The sequence below is a fragment of the Ochotona curzoniae genome, unplaced genomic scaffold (genome assembly GCF_017591425.1).
Source record: "Ochotona curzoniae isolate NIBS_2020 unplaced genomic scaffold, NIBS_Ocur_1.0 contig_2927, whole genome shotgun sequence".
In the NCBI taxonomy this organism is placed as follows: Eukaryota; Metazoa; Chordata; class Mammalia; order Lagomorpha; family Ochotonidae; genus Ochotona; species Ochotona curzoniae.
In genome coordinates, this window is record NW_024465654.1 from 7866858 (window position 1) to 7887623 (window position 20766).

The 20766-nt window shown below is 51.1% G+C and overlaps 1 long non-coding RNA gene across 1 annotated transcript in view; it reads left to right on the top strand.

Moving 5' to 3' along the window:
* Positions 1-20766, top strand: part of LOC121155519 — a 46149-nt gene that overhangs the window by 24429 nt on the left and 954 nt on the right. Inside the window, exon 2 of the long non-coding RNA XR_005883679.1 lies at positions 20125-20269. This is a non-coding gene — a long non-coding RNA (uncharacterized LOC121155519). The remainder of the gene's footprint in view (positions 1-20124; positions 20270-20766) is intronic.

Genomic DNA, 20766 nt, shown 5'->3' on the forward strand with positions numbered 1-20766 from the left:
CTGCTCGGAACCCAAGTGATGGTGTGGGACCCCATTTGTTTTGCCTCACCCCCTGGCCCTGTGAAGTCAGCAGGTAGTTGGATAGATGGTCAGCTGAGAACAAAACCCAGCCACTTTGGCATGCTGAACCACACACCTGTCCTATACAGCATCTTTGAAATGACACTGATGCAGAAGAATGTAAACCAGTGGAGACATGCACAGGTGTGCTGGGGGCAGGGAGGCCGAGTATAGGGGAAGCAGGGTGAGAGTGCCACCTTGGGAGAGGTCTCCCGGGGCTCACCGGTGTGAGAGAGAGAGAGAGAGAGAGGAAGAGAGAGAGAGAGAGAGAGAGAGAGAGAGAGAGAGAGAGAGGAAGAGAGAGAGAGAGAGAGAGAGAGAGAGAGAGAGAGAGAGAGAGGAAGAGAGAGAGAGAGAGAGAGAGAAGAGAGAGAAGAGAGAGAGAAGAGAGAAGAGTGAGAGAAGAGAGAGAATAGAGAGAGAGAGAGAGAGAGAGAAAGAGAAAGAGAAAGAGAAAGAGAAAGAGAAAGAGAAAGAGAAAGAGAAAGAGAAAGAGAAAGAGAAAGAGCGAGCTGGTCCACTATGGCGTGCCTAAATGTTCTCAGTGGCTGATGTGGACTTAGAACCTCGTCCCAGGTCCCAAAGTGAATGGAGCCATCACTGTTGCCTCCCAGAATGTGCCCCAATAGGGAGCTGGAGTCAGGAAGAGGGCTGGGAACTTGAACCCCAGATGCTCGGATGGGGGCCGTGAGTCGTGCACAGCGTTCTAACTGCAGTGCCGAATGCCCACCCCTACCATCTGCAAGTGCAGTGTGTCGTGTCTTGATTCCAGGCCACACATTCTGCAGAAACAGCTGGGGCAGGAGGTGCTTTCTGAGGGCTGGCCCACACTGCTCACCTGCCTGCCCTGCCTGCCCTGCCTGCCCGATGCTGTGCAACCAGGAGGCCCCAATGCAGACTGTAAAGGGGCTGACTCTAAACTGGCCCCCTCAACCTCCAGTCCTGCCATGTGAGCCTTCACTGAGTGCCTACTGTTCTCCTGGATCCCGGAGGTGGTGATGGAGAAGACAGAACCCACACTCGGCCAAGGATCGTATTCTTGCTGATCCCTGCCTAGTTCCTGTCATCTCCCAAGGGCAGTGGGCATGGCATCCAGCAGATGTGGAAGGCCCATAATTAAACTCACCTGGTTCCCGCTGGAGAGAGTATGACAGCTGAGGGCAGGGTGGCTCAAGGCAGCTCACACCAAGTAAGTGCTGCAGGTTGAGGCCCCAACCCTGCCAGCAGGAATCACTGCAGAATATCTGAGCTCCAACAAGCTAGCAGAGGAAAGGCCTTGTGTCTGGCTCTCAGGCTCCGCTTCATAGCAGATTAGTCACCCAACTTGGGATGGGACAACTCCACTCCCCGCCCCATGGACCCTGGACCCTGCACATCCTGGTCCAGGGGTGTTTTGCCACTGCACTGTGTGTCTCAGGGAACACCATGGACGCCATGGTGACACGGCCATCCTGGGCTCTGTCCTTTGATGAACCCACCTCAGTGCCCCAGTTCTCAAGCCGCTCAGGACCCCGCTGCATACAGGAAGGCAGCACTCAGTCCCACTTAATTGTCTATGCTAGAAGAGTGTCCTGGTTCTGGGTTTTCCCCACGAATGATATTTTTTTATCTTAAAGATTTATTGTAGTTATTTCAAAGGCAGACTGGAGAGAGATCTTTATTCTGCTGGCTCAGTCTCCAAGTGGCCTCAGTTGGCTGGGGCAGGGCCAGGCTGAAGCCAGGAGCCTGTAGTTTCTTCCAGGTTTCCCGTGTGGGTGCAGAGGACCAAGCCCCAAGGGCCCTTGGATCATCTGCTGCTGCCTTCCCAGGTGCATTAGCAGGGAACTGGACTGAAAGTTCAAGTCGGGACTTGAACTGGTAGCCATACAGGGTACTGTGTTATAGGCAGCTCATTCCACAACACTGGCCCCTACACTGATTCTTATCCAGCTGCCTGGTCTTGCTCTGGGAAGCAGCAATGGTGCTCCATAGAATGGGCCTCTATTGCCCAGGGACAAGATCCAGACCCTGTCTTCCCCCTTCACTCTGGCCCAGGCCTGGCTGTGGGGCACATCTGGGGAGTGAGCCAGCAGATGGAAGAGCTCTGTCTGTCTGACTTTACCAGTCTCTGCTTCTCTGCTTTTCAAATCAAGCAATACATCTCTGAGTATATATTTTAAAATAAAAATGGGGCATCCAACACCTGGTATTTCTAAAGATGTCAGACTGCCCAGCCCTGAGTAACCATGCCCTGCTCGTTTGCTGCACTACATCAGTTAACACCTTGTCATCCTCTGTATCAGAGTTTGCCGCTAAAGAAGATGCCATTTGTTTGAGTTCACGTTTCACCACAAATGCTGCTTAGAGGAAAATCACTTTGCATGATGGACACATTCTCAATCTTGTGCCTGATGTCCTGTATTCTCGCTGTGCAGACGTTTTGGAACAGAGGTAGAAACATCTTTCACTGTGAGAAAGATGGGGCTGTGAGAATGGTGTGGGTCTGCAGGTGCAAGCTGGGGGCTCCCCTTTGAATGCCCATCAGTTGGGGCCCAACTGTGGGGAAGCCAGAAGAGTCAAGGGTCATGTTGCAGGAGGTGCCTTGTTCTCCACTGCATGGGAACTTCCGCTTGTCCAACAGTAGCAATGGTGGGAGGATGGCTTTGCACTGGGATGCTATTCTCACTTGGCACTGGCACCCAGAGCACCTAGGAGGATGAACTGTGAGTGCACAGTGGTGCTACTGGAAGTCTCGGGGCTGAAGATCCCCAAGTGTGGAGCAGGCAGAGCAGGTGTTCTCAGCGCTTTTCCCTATCACTCTGGCAGGAGCTAGGAGGGGCCTGCAGGAAGTTCCCAGGACAGGCAGACTCTGAAAGCCTGCGCAGATTTCAAAACTGTTTAGCACCAAGATAAAACTGTCTTTTAATTCCATTTTCCTGGGACTTTTTGAAGTCTGCTTGAACACTAGAAGATAAACCTTGCATAGGGACAGGTTTTTCTTTCTGTGTGATTTATTAATATTAGTAGCATTTTAGATATGCATGTCTAGCATGAAGGTGTTACCTAGATAATAACTTGAATGCTCCATGAAGATATTACACTGCTGGAGCTTCTGTGGGGTTGAAGCTGAAGAAGGAGACTGTGGGCTGAGGCACTGCCTGCAGTTGCTGACTGGTGTTCTTGGCACAATGCACAAAGGAGGACTGGTTGCACTGCTGTGCATGATGCTCAGGATGGATGTGGAGGCTCCAGCGATGGCTCTGAGTGGGTACCTGTTGCTTTCATTTCCTTTCTGCATGGTTACTGTAGAGGTGGGACATGCTTTGTCATACAGGTTAGTGAAATAATATGCCAATCCTGCATTATTATTTCTTTTGTAAAAACCTATTTCTTCCTGTTATTTTCTCAGGAAAATTTGTATTTTTTAAATCAAATTTCCCCTAAAGATATCTTGGAAACTGTGTGGACCTTAAACATATCAGCTTTATTAATGACAGCTCCACATATGTCTTCTCATCAAGCTAAATTGGATTTGTTTAAATTATTTTTAGTGTATGTCATATCCTTTAGTAAGTTTTAAAATTAGTGCTAAAAATGCTCTCCCCACCCCTCCACCATAAATTTCTGTTAGCTGGTATGTTTCTGTCCTGGGGTTGTATCATGTTCTCTGAGTTCCCTGGCATGTACTGAAGTGATTGATTCTCTAAGTGGCCACCCCTGTAAGTCTCATTTCCTGAGGGTTCTTGTGGGTGTCTGGGCAACACATTGCTAGAAACCATTGTTTAACCCTGCTGGATCCTGGTTAGCAACCTCTGAACTGCAGTCAGAACTTAACTGGGAAAGACATGAGGCTGCTCGTGGTTCAAGTGGATCTGCTTTGTGTGAGCATTCACACATTTTAATGTAGAAATACCAGTGATGGCAGAATGCCACTGATTTTGTGATTATACAACATACAATAAATGACCTTTCCCAAAATCTGTAGTCATAAATTCTGGAACCCACCTGACCCCAGAGTCAAATAAGGAATATCAACCATATTTCTATTTGCTTTTGCTTTAATAGGTGCTAAGTTTTTTCTTTAATAACAAGTTTTTAGTGTCTTAATCTTGACTATGATACCAGCTAAAACATGGAAGACATTTTTTATCATAAGAAGAGAATCCTTCTAAAATAAGTCTTTCTTCCTCTCTCCTTTCCTCCACCCCTCCATCCTCCAACTCTTTGTAACTCTGACTTTCAAATAAATAAAAAAATAGTAAGAATAGTAGAATTGTGATGCAGTGGGTTAAGTTGCCACCTGTGGCACTGACCTTAGTATGGGCTCTGATTTAGTTCCCAGTTGTTCTACTTCCAATCCAGCTCCCTGCCAATGAACTAGGAAAAGTAAGCAAAGGTAATCCCAGTTCTTGGACCCCTGCTATTCTTACAGAAGGCCCAAAGTTCCTGGCTTCTGCCTGGCCCAGCCCTGGCTGTTACAGCTATCTGGGGAGTAAGCCGTTGGTCATCTTCAACTACTTATGTTCCTCAGATTAGGGTGGCAGTTATTCTGTCATCATAAAACCTGTTGGGACAGTCCCCTGCCTCCAGCCTTGATGTGCACAGTGAGTCTCAAATGCTGAGCCACAGAAAGTTCTCATTCCTGGCATGTATGTATTTATTTATTTAATAAGGAAAGTAAGGATTTGAAGACTAATTTTCTTTAAAGAATACTCCACAACTCAGACATAATGAACTTCTGCTACTTCAATGCTTATTTTTTTTTTCTGTTGCAGAACAATTGTATTGATGAAATGGTAATTTAAAAAAGCTTTCATACTTGCCAAGTTTGGAAATTTTTTAAGTTTTAGAATAACTTCAACATCAAGCGGTCAACATAGATTCAGTTGTCTTGGGAGTTACTCTGTATAGTGGCTGGGAACCAGGTCTCCTTGCTATTTGACCCCCGGGGGTCCCTTCTCCACTTTCGGGGTGGCTCTCCTTACTGGCAGCACAGGAATATAGTGGGGTGGTCAGTGAGGAAGTGTGTGGTGTAGTTCTCTGCATGCAGTGAGCTCAAGAATCACAGCCATTTACTTTGTGTGTGTGTGTGTAAGATTTATTTATTTTTATTGGAAAGGCGGATATACAGAGAGGAGGAGAGACAGAGAGGAAGCTCTTCTGTCCGATGATTCACTCCCCAAGCGGCCGCAACGCCAGAACAGAGCCAATCTGAAGCCAAGAGCTCTTCCGGGTCTCCCACGCAGGTGCAGGGTCCCAAGGATTTGGGCCATTCTCAACTGCTGTCCCAGGCTACAAGCAGGGAGCTGGATGGGAATTGGGGCCACCGGGATTAGAACCAGCGACCATATGGGATCCCAGGGCATGCAAGGTGAGGATATTAACCACTACAGTATCGCGCTGGGCCCTTTACTTGTGTTTTGTTTCTTATTCTCACTGAATATTTTGTCCTGAGAGGACTTTTAAATTAATTAGCAATTTTTTAAAACTGAAATACAGAATATGTATTTTTAAATGCACCTGAGTATTTCACCTGATGAATTAAGGCAAATCAAACACCTCTGTGACTCCCCCAGGCTGAGGCTGAGGCAGTCCCCAGCCAGCACCCCCTCCCAGAAGGCATGGCTGGCCCTGTTTCTGGCACACAGGTGGCATAGCTTCATACACTCAGATGTATTGGTGTGTGCAGCAACAGGCTTTCAACCTTGTGTAAACGAGTTTTTCACTGTGCCTCTCCTGTGTGCGTGGACATGCGTAGAACAGTTATTTTACTGATCTCCTGCAGATAAAGGATTCAGCTCCTGAATTCACTGGTTTTGGGTCAGCCCGTGAAGACTCGCTTGTGCTTCATGCGTCCAGCGTCTTCCCCGTGAGCCCATCAGCCTTAGGCACAACTCGACTTTGTCCAGTTGTACTTGGTGAAGCTGCTGGCGTTAGGGGGACTAGGTCTTTGAGGTAAAAATCACCTCATCAGGAGGCAGGTCGGGCATTCTGCCACGGCGAAACTGCCTTTCAGCCGCGCAGGCTGCTGTGGGCTCTCGGCGTTCCTCCAATTTTTTTTTCACTTGGGGGTGGGGCGCCTGGGTAGCTGGACGCACCCGCACCCGGGGGGGAGGGAAGCGGGCGCCATTGTGAATCCACACGTGGCACCCTCCCTGCCGTCCCCGCCCCGGCCCGTCCTGTGCCGTGCTACACCCCGTGCCATCGTGCCGGGCAGCTGCGTGGACAGCAGGCTCGGCCGTCCCTGTCCCGGCCTCCGGTGGACGCTGACAAAGCCCTGACTCGGCCCGAGGCCGTGGAGCTCAACTGGGCCTCCGTCCGCGGGCTTTTCCGACATTTCACGGCACATTTGGAGCCGCTGACGTGTCCGCGGCAATCCCTCAGGGTCCGGCTCCGGCTGCCCTTCCGCAGCATGGAGGGCTGGGTGGGGGCTCCGAGGCGGCGCCATTGGCCGAGGGGCGGAGCAAGGGCCGGCCTCAGGCGTTCGGCGCCATTTCGAGAACGGCATCCATTTTAGGAACAGGAAAACAACACCAGGGCCAACGCGGTGACCTGCGCGGCAGCCGGCCAGTCTGGACCTGTACTGCGCAGGCCTGTGCGCATGCGTGCTGAGGCTCCTGGGAGGCCTGGACTCTAGAGCGCAGGCGCCAGAGAGCAGCTTGGGATTGGGCACCCTGGCATCCTGACCTCCGACCCCTGAGATCACGTGGCCATCTCAAGCCCGCCAAAACATTAAGGAAATGGCGGCCTGGGTGCCCGGCCTTGGCCCGGGCGCCATCTTGTGGAGACAATACGCCAGGACCGGACTGCTCCGATGTTCCAGAACTTTCTGAGGCACTGTAAAATGGATGACAAAGAACGGGCAGTGCACGGCGAGCGCCACGCGGGTCAGTGATGGCCACCACGGTAATCAGAGAAGGGCGAAGTTCGCCTTGCACCAAACTCGGGACGGACGGCGGAGTTCCTGCGCGCCCCTCGGGCAGTGAGACCATCGCTGCACCAGGGAGGGGCACAGACCCATTCCCCCAGTCGGGCCAGCCAGGCTTCCGTGGCAAGGAGAGTTGAGGAGCCCCCTCCCCGTGTCTCCCGCGCTCTTCTTCCTCTGCAGCCCACTCCTTCCCGTCCGGCTGCTGCGGGGGGAGGGGAGCCCGTGGCCGAGGTGCCGAAAATCAAATCTTTTCATATGTTTGGCTGAGTTATTCTTTTCCTGGCAAACGGCGAATCTGACACGCAGCGCCTGCTCGGGAGCTCCTCGCCACTGCGTGGGCAGCGTGGGCATGGTGGGCAGCGTGGCTGCTCCGCCCCTTGGAGTCAGGGTGCAGCTAGTCAGCCCCCAGAGAACGAGAGTCTCCCTGGTAATGCAGAGTTTATTGCGCCGGTTTATTGGGTCAGACCGCACTTGGGGCACGCAGGCCGGCCAAGCGGGTGGTCGGACCCCGAACAGCCCCAGACAGAAGCTATAGGCCCTTTGGGGCTGGGAAATACATCAAAAGTAGCAACCTTAGGCGTGTTCAGTTTTTGGCCTTCAGGCCCAGGGAGCCTGTTCCGTTCCCATGCTCGCTATCTGTATGGCTCATCCCACTCTCACACCGCAATCTCCCTCCTGTTCCTGGGACCGGGAAAGAAGTGCGCCCGTGCCGCCGTGCCCCCCTGCGCCTGGGTTCACAACATTGCGGGGCAGCGAAGAACAGATTCATCGCTAAGGCGGAATCCTCCCAGAGTCCAGGCGCCTCCTGGCCTGGCGAAGTAGCAGTTATTTCAGCACAAGGGAATCTCGCACCGCCCAACAAAAACATTCCGTTCTAGCATTCTAATGCACTGTCATTCTAACAGAGCATTTTATTATTCCAACATTTACCTACACTAACACCTCAGGACACGGGAGGCCAGAGTGGACCCGCGGGCAGCAGCGTGGGATGGGCAGGCTGTGCCACCTGCTGGGTGGACAGGGAACTGCGGGCAGGCCCGGCCTGGACGGCTGGAGGCCTCGTAGGCCGTCTACACTGCGTGACCTGCACCGGCAGCCGCTGGACACGGAGAGTCCTCCTGGGTAGACACACTGCTGCTCTGTGTGGACAGACGGTGCTGCTGTGTGCGCTCTCCTGTGTAGACCTCCGTGCTCTGCTGCCTGCCTCTGCCCTCAGCCCTCTGAATCCTTTTGCTGTGTGGTAGATATCACCCCCATGGTAAAAGCTTTTATTTAATCAGAGTATTTTAAATATCTCTAGGTATAACAGAAACTGCATATGTGATCAGGGTCTGTAGTAACAGGTACGTGTGTTTTGATCTATGCACGTGTGTGTGAATAAATAATTTGTGTTAATTATATTCTCCTTTACCTCTATTTTTTACAGAAAAAAAGTCATAATTGATGTGTAAGGAAATACATGTATAATTCATAGTAATAGCTATAATCTGTCATGTTTAGACATAAAAACGCAAGGAGACCCAGCGTCTCCAAAATGCCTGTGTGCGTTTCTTTTCCTGAGGAGACCGTATTGCACGGCAGAGCTTTTTATTGCAGAATTCCTGTTATCTGTGTGTGCTGAGGAAGAGCTGCCGACTCAGCTGCAATGTCGTACTCTTCGTTGGCCTTTCTTTTAAAATTGGTGATCACTAAGTGAGTTCTTTGAGCTTTGTGACATAAATAACATCATTTTCTGTCACACATGAGCAGGAATTCAGCAGCTAGACAGTAGTCACTGGCAAAATCTCTCAATCCGGAGCTCAGCTCTCCCACGTCCCCGTGAGCCGAGCGCATCGTACGTTCCACACAGCAGCTCCACGGTACGCCAGGAACAGCCACACCATGGCGACACCGCCTTTGTGCTCGAGGAAACTGTCACATGGGTGCCCCTTGGCCACTCCATGGCGAGACAGCAAGTCAGACACCGGGAAGGCCTTCGCTCTCCTCCAAGGCACCTCCAGGGGCATGTTGCGTCAGATCCATATGTTAGATCCTTAGGGATCCTAGTGTATCGTTACAGATCAGTGTGACAAGAGTGTATGCTAACTCATACAACTAGTGTAGCACTGTAGATCAAAACAGCAGCAGTATGCACTAGTGACTGATGTCATGAACGTGTTTATTGTTTTGTCAGTAGCACATCATTACTGAGGCAGATGCCAGCAGTGTGTCATTGTGGATCGGTATATTGCTTGCATATCATTATATGCCTGCATCAGTAGGGTCTCATTATAGATCATGCTGTAATGGAGCATACGGGTACATCCGTCACTGGTCAGTCAGAAATCAGGATATCGCTAGCATACCATTGTGGATCGCTGTCTTAGGAGCATCCCGTGGACGCCAGTGCAGCCCAGGGTCTCGAGCAGCTTGCGTTCCTGCGTGTGACTTCTGCCTAACCTTAGGTTGTGAGAGGTGCCCTTGTGGCGTGGGTGTTCATTCTCGTTGCTGTGTAGATTCCAGTACAGGACTCCACCCTTGCATTTGTCCTTTCTTCAGTGGCTGGACAATGGCATTGCTTCCAGGAGACTGCCAACTTACTACAGCAGTCACGGTTCCTTCGTCGGGTGTAGTTCATCAAATGCCAATGCACTGTGACCATAATCTCTTATTACTGTGTGACTCTTCAGATGTAAATAGACTTGTAAATATCTGCTGAAGGAATGATAAGATCGTGAAAGACATGAATACTCACCATATCTATTTTTACTAATGACATGTCCAATTTGAGGTGATGAGTAATGCTCTTATGATAACAATTGGAGACCATGCGAAGCATGGATTGAGGCAGGCACACACACACACACACACACACACGCATGCACACACACCCCATGGGGGGAAGCGGCAGACCCGGGCCAGAGAGGGTGACAAGCTGTCAGCTGTGGCATCTGCCTTGCCTCCCCTTTTGTCCTTTTTCTGACTTGAGAGTTCTGATTGTGACTTCGTGTCTCCTAGCTCTTTCATGTCCTCTCATTTGGTGCCTCTCTGGTGACGAACACTTACTCTCTTCAGGTTTTTTTTGTGTCCAATGCACTCATCGCCCTGCGCTTTCTTTGAAGCCCAAAGCCGAACAACCCTAACCCTAACCCTGACCCTGACCATGCAGATCATTTTGCCAGAACCCTGTGAGCCTCCTATGCCATGTGAACAGGACTCCGTAGGCGTGCTCGCTCACTGCATGTGTGGCCTGCCAACTGTCGAGGCACCGTGAGACCCGGGGACCCGAGGAGGAGGTGGGCAGCACGTGTGGACAGTCCTGCAAGGTCACGGGATGGGGCACTGACAGTTGTGATTCTGTAAGTGGTGTCCATTATGTCATTCATTCCGTACGTGTTTGTGGAACCACCACTACAGCAGGAAGCTAACGTTAGACTATTTCCATCAGCAAGGTGGCGTCTCCTGTTGTCAGTGCTGTGGTTTGAATCTCCCTGCAGTGTTCAGCAGTAAGTGACCTGAGGACACAGATGGCGGCCACCTTTTTGTCTACCTCACCATGGGACACCATGACAAGCGCTGTCCGTGTGTCCTTGGTCAGGGCTTGTTGTAAACCTAATGCTGGATTTCAGAAAAGTGATAAAGCAAGCCGTTTGAAGCATTTGTTTTGTGTCCTAGATGTAAAATGGGGGCAAAGAGTACTTAGTATATAAGTTGAATCAACCAATGTTAAAATTTACTTGTGGAGCTAAATATTTTAGTTCTTTTGTCTTGAAAAAGATGAAGAGGTGTGTCACAAAAGATAAAGGTTAGGGCTTGACACCACACTGACGGGGATTCGGAAGACGTGACCACTGGGCCAAGGTCCCTGCAGGAGACCCAGGGCATGCTCAGGAAAGCAGAGAACGGCGGAGATTAGAGCAGGGCATGATGCAATGCTTACTCTTCCGATGTTAGCAGATGACATATGCTAAACTGGGGCAGGAAGCAGGAACGTTTGTTTTGTATAAGATAAGTGTGACGAAAGCAAGACTGAGTGGGGGTGCCAGAGGATTCGCTGCTCTACTTCCGTGTTGGAGAGAGGTCACATCCACTGTCTCACTCCGCAAACGGCCGCGCTGGCTGGGTCGGGCCGGGCTGGGCAGGAATCTGCAGCTCCATCTGGGTCAGAGGCTCAAACCCTGCACCATCTTCTGCTGCCCTCCTGTGTGCCCCATGGCACTGGCCCCTCTACCAGGTGTTTGAATAAAACTGACACCAAGTTCTCACAGTCTGAAACAGAGTAAACACGCACACCTTATGACAAGAAGTTAGTGATACCATAATATCAAAATAAGAAAATGAATCTGTGGAGCAGTATCCTTATAAATATAGATGTAGAAATTCTCCAGAAAATACTAGCAAACCAATTACCATTACCTCGTAAATTTGATCCCAAGTGTGAGGGATTGGTTCACTCTGGGAATCATTCCATGGAGCATGCCTTATTAGAATATGGGGGGGGAGGTGTATGGTGGCATAGCGGGATAATCCTCTGCCTTAGGTGCTGGCATCCCCAACGGGCCCAGTTCTAGTCTGTGGTCTAGTTCCCTGCTAATGTGTCTGGGAAAGCAGTAGCAGATAACCACGTAGATGGGTCCTTGCACCACGTGGGAGATCTGACTTCAGATTAACCAATTCTGGTGCTTGTAGCCATTCTAGGAGTGAATTAGTGCACAGAAAATCTCTCTCCCCCTCTTCCTCTCTCTGTAGCCCACTTTTTTTTTTAAGATTTATTTATTTATTGGCAAGTCAGATATACAGAGAGGAGGAGAGACAGGGAGGAAGATCTTCCGTCCGATGTTTCACTCCCCAAGTGAGCGCAACGGCCGATGCTATGCCGATCCAGAGCCAGGAGCCTCTTCCAGGTCTCCCACACGGGTGCAGGGTCCCAAGGCTTTGGGCCCTTGTCCACTGCTTTCCCGGGCCACAGGCAGGGAGCTGGATGGGAAGCGGGGCTGCCGGGATAGAACCGGCGCCCATATGGGATCCCGGGCATGCAAGGCGAGGACCTTAACCACTGCGCCACCGCGCCGGGCCCCCTAGTTATAATTTTTAAAAAGAAGAAACAGCAGACTGGAAGGGGGCTTTCCTAGCGCGATGACGGTGTAAAGGAACGGGAGGCGTGAGCGCGGGCCGGTGGGCTGGCCGGAAGAGTCCCTGTTTGGCCTGTGTCTACAGCACGGGGCCGCCACAGGGGACTCGGTTCCATTCCTGGTCAGTCTCCGCAGCGGCAGCATTCCTGTGGCCTGAGCAGAGCCCAGCTCCCCACGAGCGAGTGGGTCTAGTCTGTCCAGGTGACAGCTGCAGGTGCCGCAGGGTGGGCCTGTGCCCAGGGCAGTGGAGCAGGCACGGGGCACGTGGCTCTGCAGTCCAGGGAGCAGAGTAGCTGCAGGAAAGGGGATGGTGGTTCTGACCAGATTCCCAGCTCGAGATGCCCTTGGACCCAGGCTGGTCCTACGGCGCCCTCTGCTGGAGTGGCCTGGACATCAAACTGTGGGCTCTGGAGCCCAGCCCGGCTGTGTGAAGGAATGTCCCCTAAACCTTCCCCGTGCCCGCGGCGGCCAGCCTGGGTTTAGTCAAAGAGAAAGAGCGTTTCTGGACTCTGGCCCTGTTCTTCAGGATTGTCTGTCTTCCTGCACTGGGCGTGGCCTGGAAGGCTTCTGCTTCAGACTCTCCCGGCAGGCAGGGTGCAGAAGCAGTGCAGTGAGGGTCCTCAGGTGTTGTCAGGTGGCTGTGGAGGCAGACCCCAGCTCTCAAGTGGGGGTTCCCTTCAGAAGAAAGGTGACCTGCAATGACCGCTCCGCACCTCAGTTTCATGGGTGGAGATGTTTATCCTGCAAACCTTAAAAGTTTTAAAACTGTATGAATTTGGCACAATGCACGTTCCATGGAGCTGATGGAGACGTCACCAGGGCGAGGCAGCAACAGGCAGTCTTTGTCTCCTTTAGGAAACACTTTCTCCAGAATGTGCTCTGGGTTTGGACGCAAACAGCAGCCCAATCGGCCTGGACCAGGGAAGCAGCTGAGTGGGTCCTCGTGGGATCCCACCTGTGGCCCTAGGTACATGGGACCCCCAGCGAGCTTTTTATGTTTTGAACCTCACTCTGCATGATATGAGGGTCACCCAAGGCGGGGCCACCCTGGACAAGGCCCCCGGGGTGGCCAGTGCACGTTGCCTCTGCTGGAGCCCGTCTCACGGGGCGGGGGCTGTAAGGTCACAGACGGGACCCGTGCTGCACAGGACAGCCCGAGGTGGCCTCTCAGGTGGCCCTCCAGGCTGCAGAGGGTCTCCCAACCCCTCCAAGCATCGGTTTCTTGACTGTAGAATGGACACAACACAGATCCTGCTTGGTTCACAATTTAGAGCAGGATCTAAGAATGAGCCCGAGTGCCGGTTACTGCAGAAATAAATGCAGAGGAGGAAAGTCTGTTAAAAGACCTGAACACAAGATTGTATACTTTTATGCAGAAGGATGCAGATTTTCTTCCTTTCCCATGAAGAGAATTTTATTTGAATATAATTTGGGCTTGGGTTTAAATAATACAATCATTTTTTAAGTCTGTGACATTTCACACAATCAAAATGGCTGCAAATGTAGTTAACATATAGGCTGACATAGTTCACAGCCAAGACTGATGCAGTCTGGACTGGGGAGGGACAGATGGAGCAGGGGAGACCACAGACGGGGAGGGACAGGTGGGGCAGGGGAGGGACAGACAGGGCTGCTGAGGTCACAGATAAGGTCTTTCTCCACTCCCCAGCCTGACTGGGCTCTGCAGCTGCAACAGAGCCCTCAGGGAACTCTTGTTTTCTTGGCCAGCTCCTTGTAACTGCAATCATGATGGCTCTTCAGAGTGTGGGGGCCACTCCCCACGGGGTGTGACAAGGCCTTGTGGCTGGGAGTGTCGCTGACTGCATGTAGTGGGGTCTCCTACAGCACAGCACAGCTGGGTGGCGGCCAACTGAGAAACCCCTCTGATGGGAAAGTTGTTTTTGTCCAGGGACCACAGCCCTGTGTAAGGTTCCAGGTGAGAGATCAGGGGAGAGCCTGACGGGTGAGCTGGGGCAGGTGAGTTCTTCTCTGACTCTGGATGGGCTGCATGGAGACCACTCAGGGAGACTGCTGCTGACTCAGGCCCAGAGGAGCATCTGTCGGCTTGGCAGCAGCGCAGGTCACCTCTTCTGCCCTGAGACTCTCGCCCCACACACAGCAGCTCCAGCCACCGGCTGGAAGGCACCTCACTCATGTTGACTCCGAGGAGCACTGGATCTGCTTGTCCTCAGACACAAGGAACCGAACCCAGGTTGTATTAGGGCAGGACCTCACAGGATCCACTGTGGATCAGCATTTGGGACCTCATAGCCTCGCATCCTATGGAGTGGTCATGGGCTGGCAGTGCCCAGGGGAGCTTCTGGGAGGAGTTATCCATTTTGCTTATATCTCTGTAACCACAGAACATTGGTAGTTGTTCATTAGAAGACAGAACACACATTTTATCAAATTTCAGTGTTTTTAAAGTCCTAGAATTATCTTACAATGCTCCCAGAGACAAGGACGTGTGGCTGTAGCCAGGTATCACCCAGGTCCCTGGCCCACACCCGCCTGCTTGCAAGTCCACCAATAGAACTGCTTTCGTGTCCCTGACTTTCCTGCTACCAGCCTCCTTGACATCTTCAATAGTTCTTCTTTTTCTGGTTGTTCAGGTGGGAGGTCAGATCACTGGGCTTGGGTATTGACTCATTCCGTGTCTCCTCGAGTGCTGTGACTTCTTCCCTCAACACTCTGTTAGATGCAGTCCATGTATTGTTGCATCCAACCCACGAAGTGCAGCCCAGACAACTCTGCAATGCATGCCAACCGACTGGGGTCAGCTCTCCTTTCAGAGTGACTCCGGGATGAGGGGTACAAGGCTTTGTATAGAGTGGGTAATTTAGGTAGCCAGGTGAGTTGGGGACAGCCATGGGAACAAGCTGCCCAAGTTGGGCAGCCATGGGAGGCAGCTTCGGGAACAGTAGCAAGACCTACAATATCAGTCCCTGAACCCGAGGGTCCCTGGCAGGGCGTGCTGCACCTTGTGCTCTGATCCAAAGGGCAGGAAGCTGGCGAAACATCCTGTAGAGAAGCACAGAGATCAGATGGCAAATGTAGGCAGGCCTGAGCCAGAATGACTCCATTTTGTGACTGGATTCCACATTTCCCCTGCCTTTGGCTCATTGTCACCATCAGGAATGGGGTTATGATGAGAGTTTAACATTAATTCTCTGTTTCACATAGTTAGCCTATGAAGTCCTAAGGAAGGGGCTGGAGAGGGCTGTGAGCAGGTGGTGAGCCCTGGTAACCAGCAGAATAAACTCCCAAACCAGCTTTGTCGATTTTCTCTTAGCTTTTCTCTTTCCTTGAGGTTTCTCTGATTAGAGATAGAATTGTAATTATTCTGGAGCGATTTGCACAGAAGCAGAGAGTACAGCAGTCCGCGTCTGTGCTGGAGAAGCACCCTGGCCCAGGAGTTTAGGGAGGATTCTAAGTCAGACACTGAAGATTCCAGTTCAGAGTCCCTGTTAATTTGTTCACTTACTGTTTGGAAATCTGAGCTCCAGTTTTCATGGGGCTCAGTTCCCAGGACTTGGCTCCTCGTTCACTGGACTCTTTTTGCGGGGCTCTGTTCCTAGCACCTGGTTCCTTCCTGGGGAGGAGGGTCAGTCTAACCCGACTGGTGACCATAGGATGCACTAACTATAATTTTTCACACTGTCACATTCCTCACTTTTTTTTTCTTCCTGGGAGTCAAATCATGGACTCCCTGTTTTGATTATTAATATATTGGTAGTGGGTCCTGAGTACCCTGAGCTTCACTGTCTGGACACAGGCGGTGACCTATTTGTTAAACAGTTTGTAACACACGGGCCTAGAAGTAGTTCTAGAAATGTTAGGATTTTAGGGCCAGCCAAGGCACCAGGAGGACAGGCTTTCATACCTTTTTTTTCTCTAGATCTTACTGTGTTGGGCTCTGAGGAGGAATTTCGAGCCTCCAGGATGTGCCAAGTAAATTCTACCTGAGGGCCCCACCCAAAGGCATAAAGTCTTAGTCCCCAGTGAAATTGACGAGTTGGTGCAGGGAGAGTCCACCCCTGTTTGTCCCAGGAGCAGTTAGGGTTAACAGGATTACAGGTATTAGAAAGTCTCTCAGGAGAGCATCGAGTCTGTGGAGTGCCGTTTTCCTGCAGCTGTTACCGCAGTTGGAGAGGTCGGAGTCGCAGGCAGGGGTCCGGCCCGTGTGACTCAAGGGTGGCAGGCTGCTGCTGCTTAATCCGCACCAAGTCTCCGGGTCAGGGGCTGTCCTTGTTTCTGGATGTGTCGCCTTTACCAGCCATGAGTCAGGTAAAGGACAACCTGTAGAGTCTGCAATGACTTGAGGGGAAATCATTATTTAACTGAGCCCATTCCTCGCCCCCCTGCTTGGGGACTAAAAGCAGTGGCCCCCTAAACATGTCATGCAGGGTAAGTCTTGTACATAAGGGGCGTGGCGGCTCACAGGAGGGCAGAGGGAGGAGGCTCATTCAGCTTTTGCCAGTCTCTAACTTAGTTAAAGTTCCCTTTACGTTCATGTTTACCCTTTTTTGTCCTGAACTCTGAGCCCTGTATGCACAGTGTAACTTCCAATTAATATTTAAGATGTTGCTAACAATTGTGTGATTTGGGCAATGAATGCTGGGCCATTGTCGGACCCCATGGTTAGAGGAAGGCCAAACCGGGGGTGGCTACCTGAGCTGTTCTGTTTTGGTGGAAGACGACCCAATCCAGCCACAGAAGGTGTCTGTTAGCACAGGGAGCTACTGGTACCCATATTTTCCCAGTGGAATCTCAGTGAAATTCATCTCCCAATATTTTTCTGGAGGGTTTCCTTGCAGTCCAGTTCCTAGAGCTGACTCACCTCATGGTCCTGGGTTTACCTGGATGCAAATGTGGCATTGAGACTCAGCTTTTTAAATCTAGAACAATGATGTAATTGTGCCTCCACAACTCAGTCCCAATGCCGGCAGGTGTATACATCCTTTGGAGTTGGCCTCTGTCCTACAAGTTCTTTTGCGACACATTTGCTCACTCAAATACTGGGGAGTTTGGCAGTGTTCATTCCCCAGGACTAGGAGCATCTGAAGGGCCCCACTAGTTCTTGTGCGATCTTTTTAGCTGATTGGTAAGAGTTCCCTTTCCTGATTAAGGGCTAGTGCCAAAAGTATATCTGTGGTCCATGTAGATGTTTACAGTTTTGTCTTTGCCCCATCTCGGGGCCTGGGTCAGCACAATTAGGCCTCCATGGTCTAGTGCCTGGGCCCATGTGGCTTGGTCTTGTGAAGCTGCCAGTCCCTGCTCACTTGATCCCATCAACGATGTAGCTCCCTCCATCTGTAAACAGGATTTTATCCAGGTCAGGCCATGGAAGGTTCTTCAAGTCGGCCCTCGGGTTTGTCAGAGAATTCAGAATGTCTTGGCGGGCACATGCTGGCAGAGATCCATCATCACAAGGAAGGGATGAACGGTAGTTCCTTTTCCAAAATTGGTTATTCTTGTCTTAGTTTAAGGGTAGGCCTTTTGGGCTATTTCCACCAATTCACATACTAGCTTTTCCTTAAACTCTTTTAACTTTCATAACTTATGCTAAAGATCGGGGACCAACTGGAATACAGAGGGTGTTCTCAGGATGTCTCTGGGTGTACTGGTGCTCCAGCACACGCTCAGGAGGCGTCCGGGGGATCTGTCAGGCCTCTGAGCGGTCTTACTGTAGGGAGGTTGCTTGGCTTTGTGGGCCCCTCTCAGTGGAGCCTGGCCATACTGATCAACAGCCTCCTTGTGCTTTGGCCCCAAAAGCAGGAAGCTTGGGCATGTTTCAACATTTTCATTCAGTTCTGTGTGTTTTAAGATTTTCTCTGATGCTCTTTGCCCCATAAAGAAGTGTTTTAATTCCTTTGTTTAGTGCTACTGCCTTTGTGTTAAAATTGTCAGCATTAAACAAAACAAAACAAAAACACCACACTCTGACAGATTGCAGCAGCCCCTGGAAGTTGGCTGCGGTTCTTTCATGTCTGAGGACGGGCCTGTCACAGTGAGCGTCCGTGGTGTTCAGAGGCCTGGAAGCCCTGCCTGGGCGGGTCATGGTGGTCATGGTGGTCTGCTGGTCCTTGTGCTCCGCAGGCTGTCACTGCGGTCCTTTGCCTCTCGGCCCTGACGGGTTCTGCTTCACGCACTTGAGTCTGCTGTGCGGCGGGGGACTCGGCAGTGTCATTTTCCGCCAGGATGAGAGTTCCCTCGTGTACGACAGGGCTCGAGCACTCCTCCGTCTCTTGGAACTTCACTCTAAAGTTGCTTTGTCAGGTTGTGATGTAGCTGCTCTTTTTCGTGTTAATTTTTGTATGTGTATCTTGTATCTTTCATCCTTTTAGTTTCAGCTCAAACTGAAGTAGATTTCTCGTGAACAGTGTGTGGCTTGGGCCACAGTTTAGTTTCTCCTAGTGTTAATGACTGCCTCATTTGGGTCACTGTCCTGCACGGTGATTCCTGGTAGCTTTGTGTTTAAATGTTCCTGCTGCCCGTTTCCTTTGGTTCTTACTCCCATGGTTTCTTCTTCAGTGTTCCAGTGGGATAGCCACATGCCAGATTTAAGAAGAGCTCGTCTTACTTTGTTTATGGGGTCGTGGAGCGGTCTCTAGGTAGTGTGCAGTGGTGGCTCTGGCTGTGCAGCACCTGTGTGTGACTTGGTCTTCTGTGGACATTCAGTCATGTCAACATTGAGCCACTCAGAGAACAGTGGAAGCGTCCTCGCACGAGCTCTTTCCCCTTCCGTGTCAAAACAACTTTGCCTTGAGTATTAGGTGGTTTACACACACATGCTTATGTGTCACAAAGCAGTATACACACAAGCATGCCATATGTATCTAAGCTATATCCTATCTGCTATGTACGGTATGAAGTCTACACACACGTTGCCATGTGTCATACAGACTCGCATGTCAACAATACGGAACACCCATACATGCTTGTGTGTCAGTGTGCAATATCCACTCATGTTCCATGTGGGACACGTGTCCTGATGGGCAGCTGTGTACTAGGCAGCTGCCTGTGATGGCACGCTCGGCTCACACCTGTCACATGTGCCTGTGGCTTCAGTGACCCTGCCAGACATCCGTGTGTTCACCTTTCTCAGAGCCAGTGTTTGCTCCTCAGTGCACAGAATCACAGGATGCTTTAAAAGCTTGTGGAAAACAGGATTAAAAGATAACTGTGGTGGAAGAAGCCTCCAATTCATGCAAACTAGGGATCTGCACAAAGTTCGCAGAAGGACCCATCCACTGAACCATCTTTGATCCTGCCTTCCACAAATTCCAGGGTCCTGTGAGGCCCTGGGGCTCACCCTGCTTCCCAACTGTGTGCTCGGGCAGCTCTTGACTCGTCCCTTGCTCTGTGGATGTGACATGAAGGCAGGTGCCAGGCTGGCTTGTTCCCGTCACTGTCCTGGGCAGTCTGGTGAGTGACATGGCATATTGGGCTGGAAGACAGCCTTGGGGAGCAGCTGGCGGGCTGCAGCTCCACAACACCTTCCCCACACAGAGGAGGGAAGGAAACAGCCAGTGCCCCCTCCCACAGTGCCTGGGTCAGGGCTGTGCACTCAGACAAACCGGATGTCAGCAATTCAGTCACAGCCAGCCCTAAGCCAACATGAAGGTCGGACCCTGCCGCCATAGCAGGCGGACCCCACTTGCACATCAGCTGCCTGCCTCTGCAGCAAACACAGACACACGCCTGCAGCAACGGCAGGGACCCGGACTGCAGAGCTCAAGCGCCCTGGGAGCAGTGTGCACACTGTGGTCTCAGAGAACATCTGCATACCAGCTACAAGCACCCAGACAGACACTGAGTGACCGCAGGAAAGCTTTCCACATTGGCCATCGGGCTGGGCAAGGAGGATGTTAGCTGTCGACGAGGGCAGGGTCTGGGCTCTTACTGCTGTCAGTGGGGGACGTGGAGTGAGCTGTGTGGAGTCCACCCTGAAGCTGGGCACACAGCTGCCACACGGCCCACGAACTGCGTCGGCCCCACAGCTGCATGTCACTGTTGTACATTTGTTCTCTTTCCATCCTGCAGAGCCCTCCCTCTGGCGCATTGGCTGGGTGTCCATGTGACGATAGTGCATGGCCAGTACCCTGGACTGGACACAGACTTGGCTCAGTGATGGAAACGGAACTTGGACCTGCGAAGACTCAGGCACTCCAGGTTGGATTCTGTGCAGGTAATTCATAGCTTAAACAAGAGAAAATCATATCCCAGTATTTTGAAAAGTTCATTTATTATATGCCTATATACACACTCTGTAATAATAAAAAAAAAGCCTCCAACACATTGAGCCACCTTACAAATGAAGTAAGAAAATAAATGCCATCTGTTTACAAATGGGATTATGCTAGCTGAACGTGCAGTGCTCTGTGGTCATGAGGCGGACAGCCACATGCCAGCCATCTTCAATCAAAGAGTCTGAAATAGTTACACTTCACAGCTATTTTGTGTTAATCTTTAATATTTACATTAAATACATTCAGGCTAAACTTTAACATTGACAGGACAGGTTTTTCCACTTTTGATCCACTATGGAGACACATCTTACAGAAGCTATTTGTCAAATGTTTCCCAAGTAGCAGAACTATGGCAGTTCCTGGGCATGCTGTTTCCATGGCAACGTGCACCCGTGCCAGGGTCTTGCTTCCAGGAGACACTTCCTGGGCACGACCC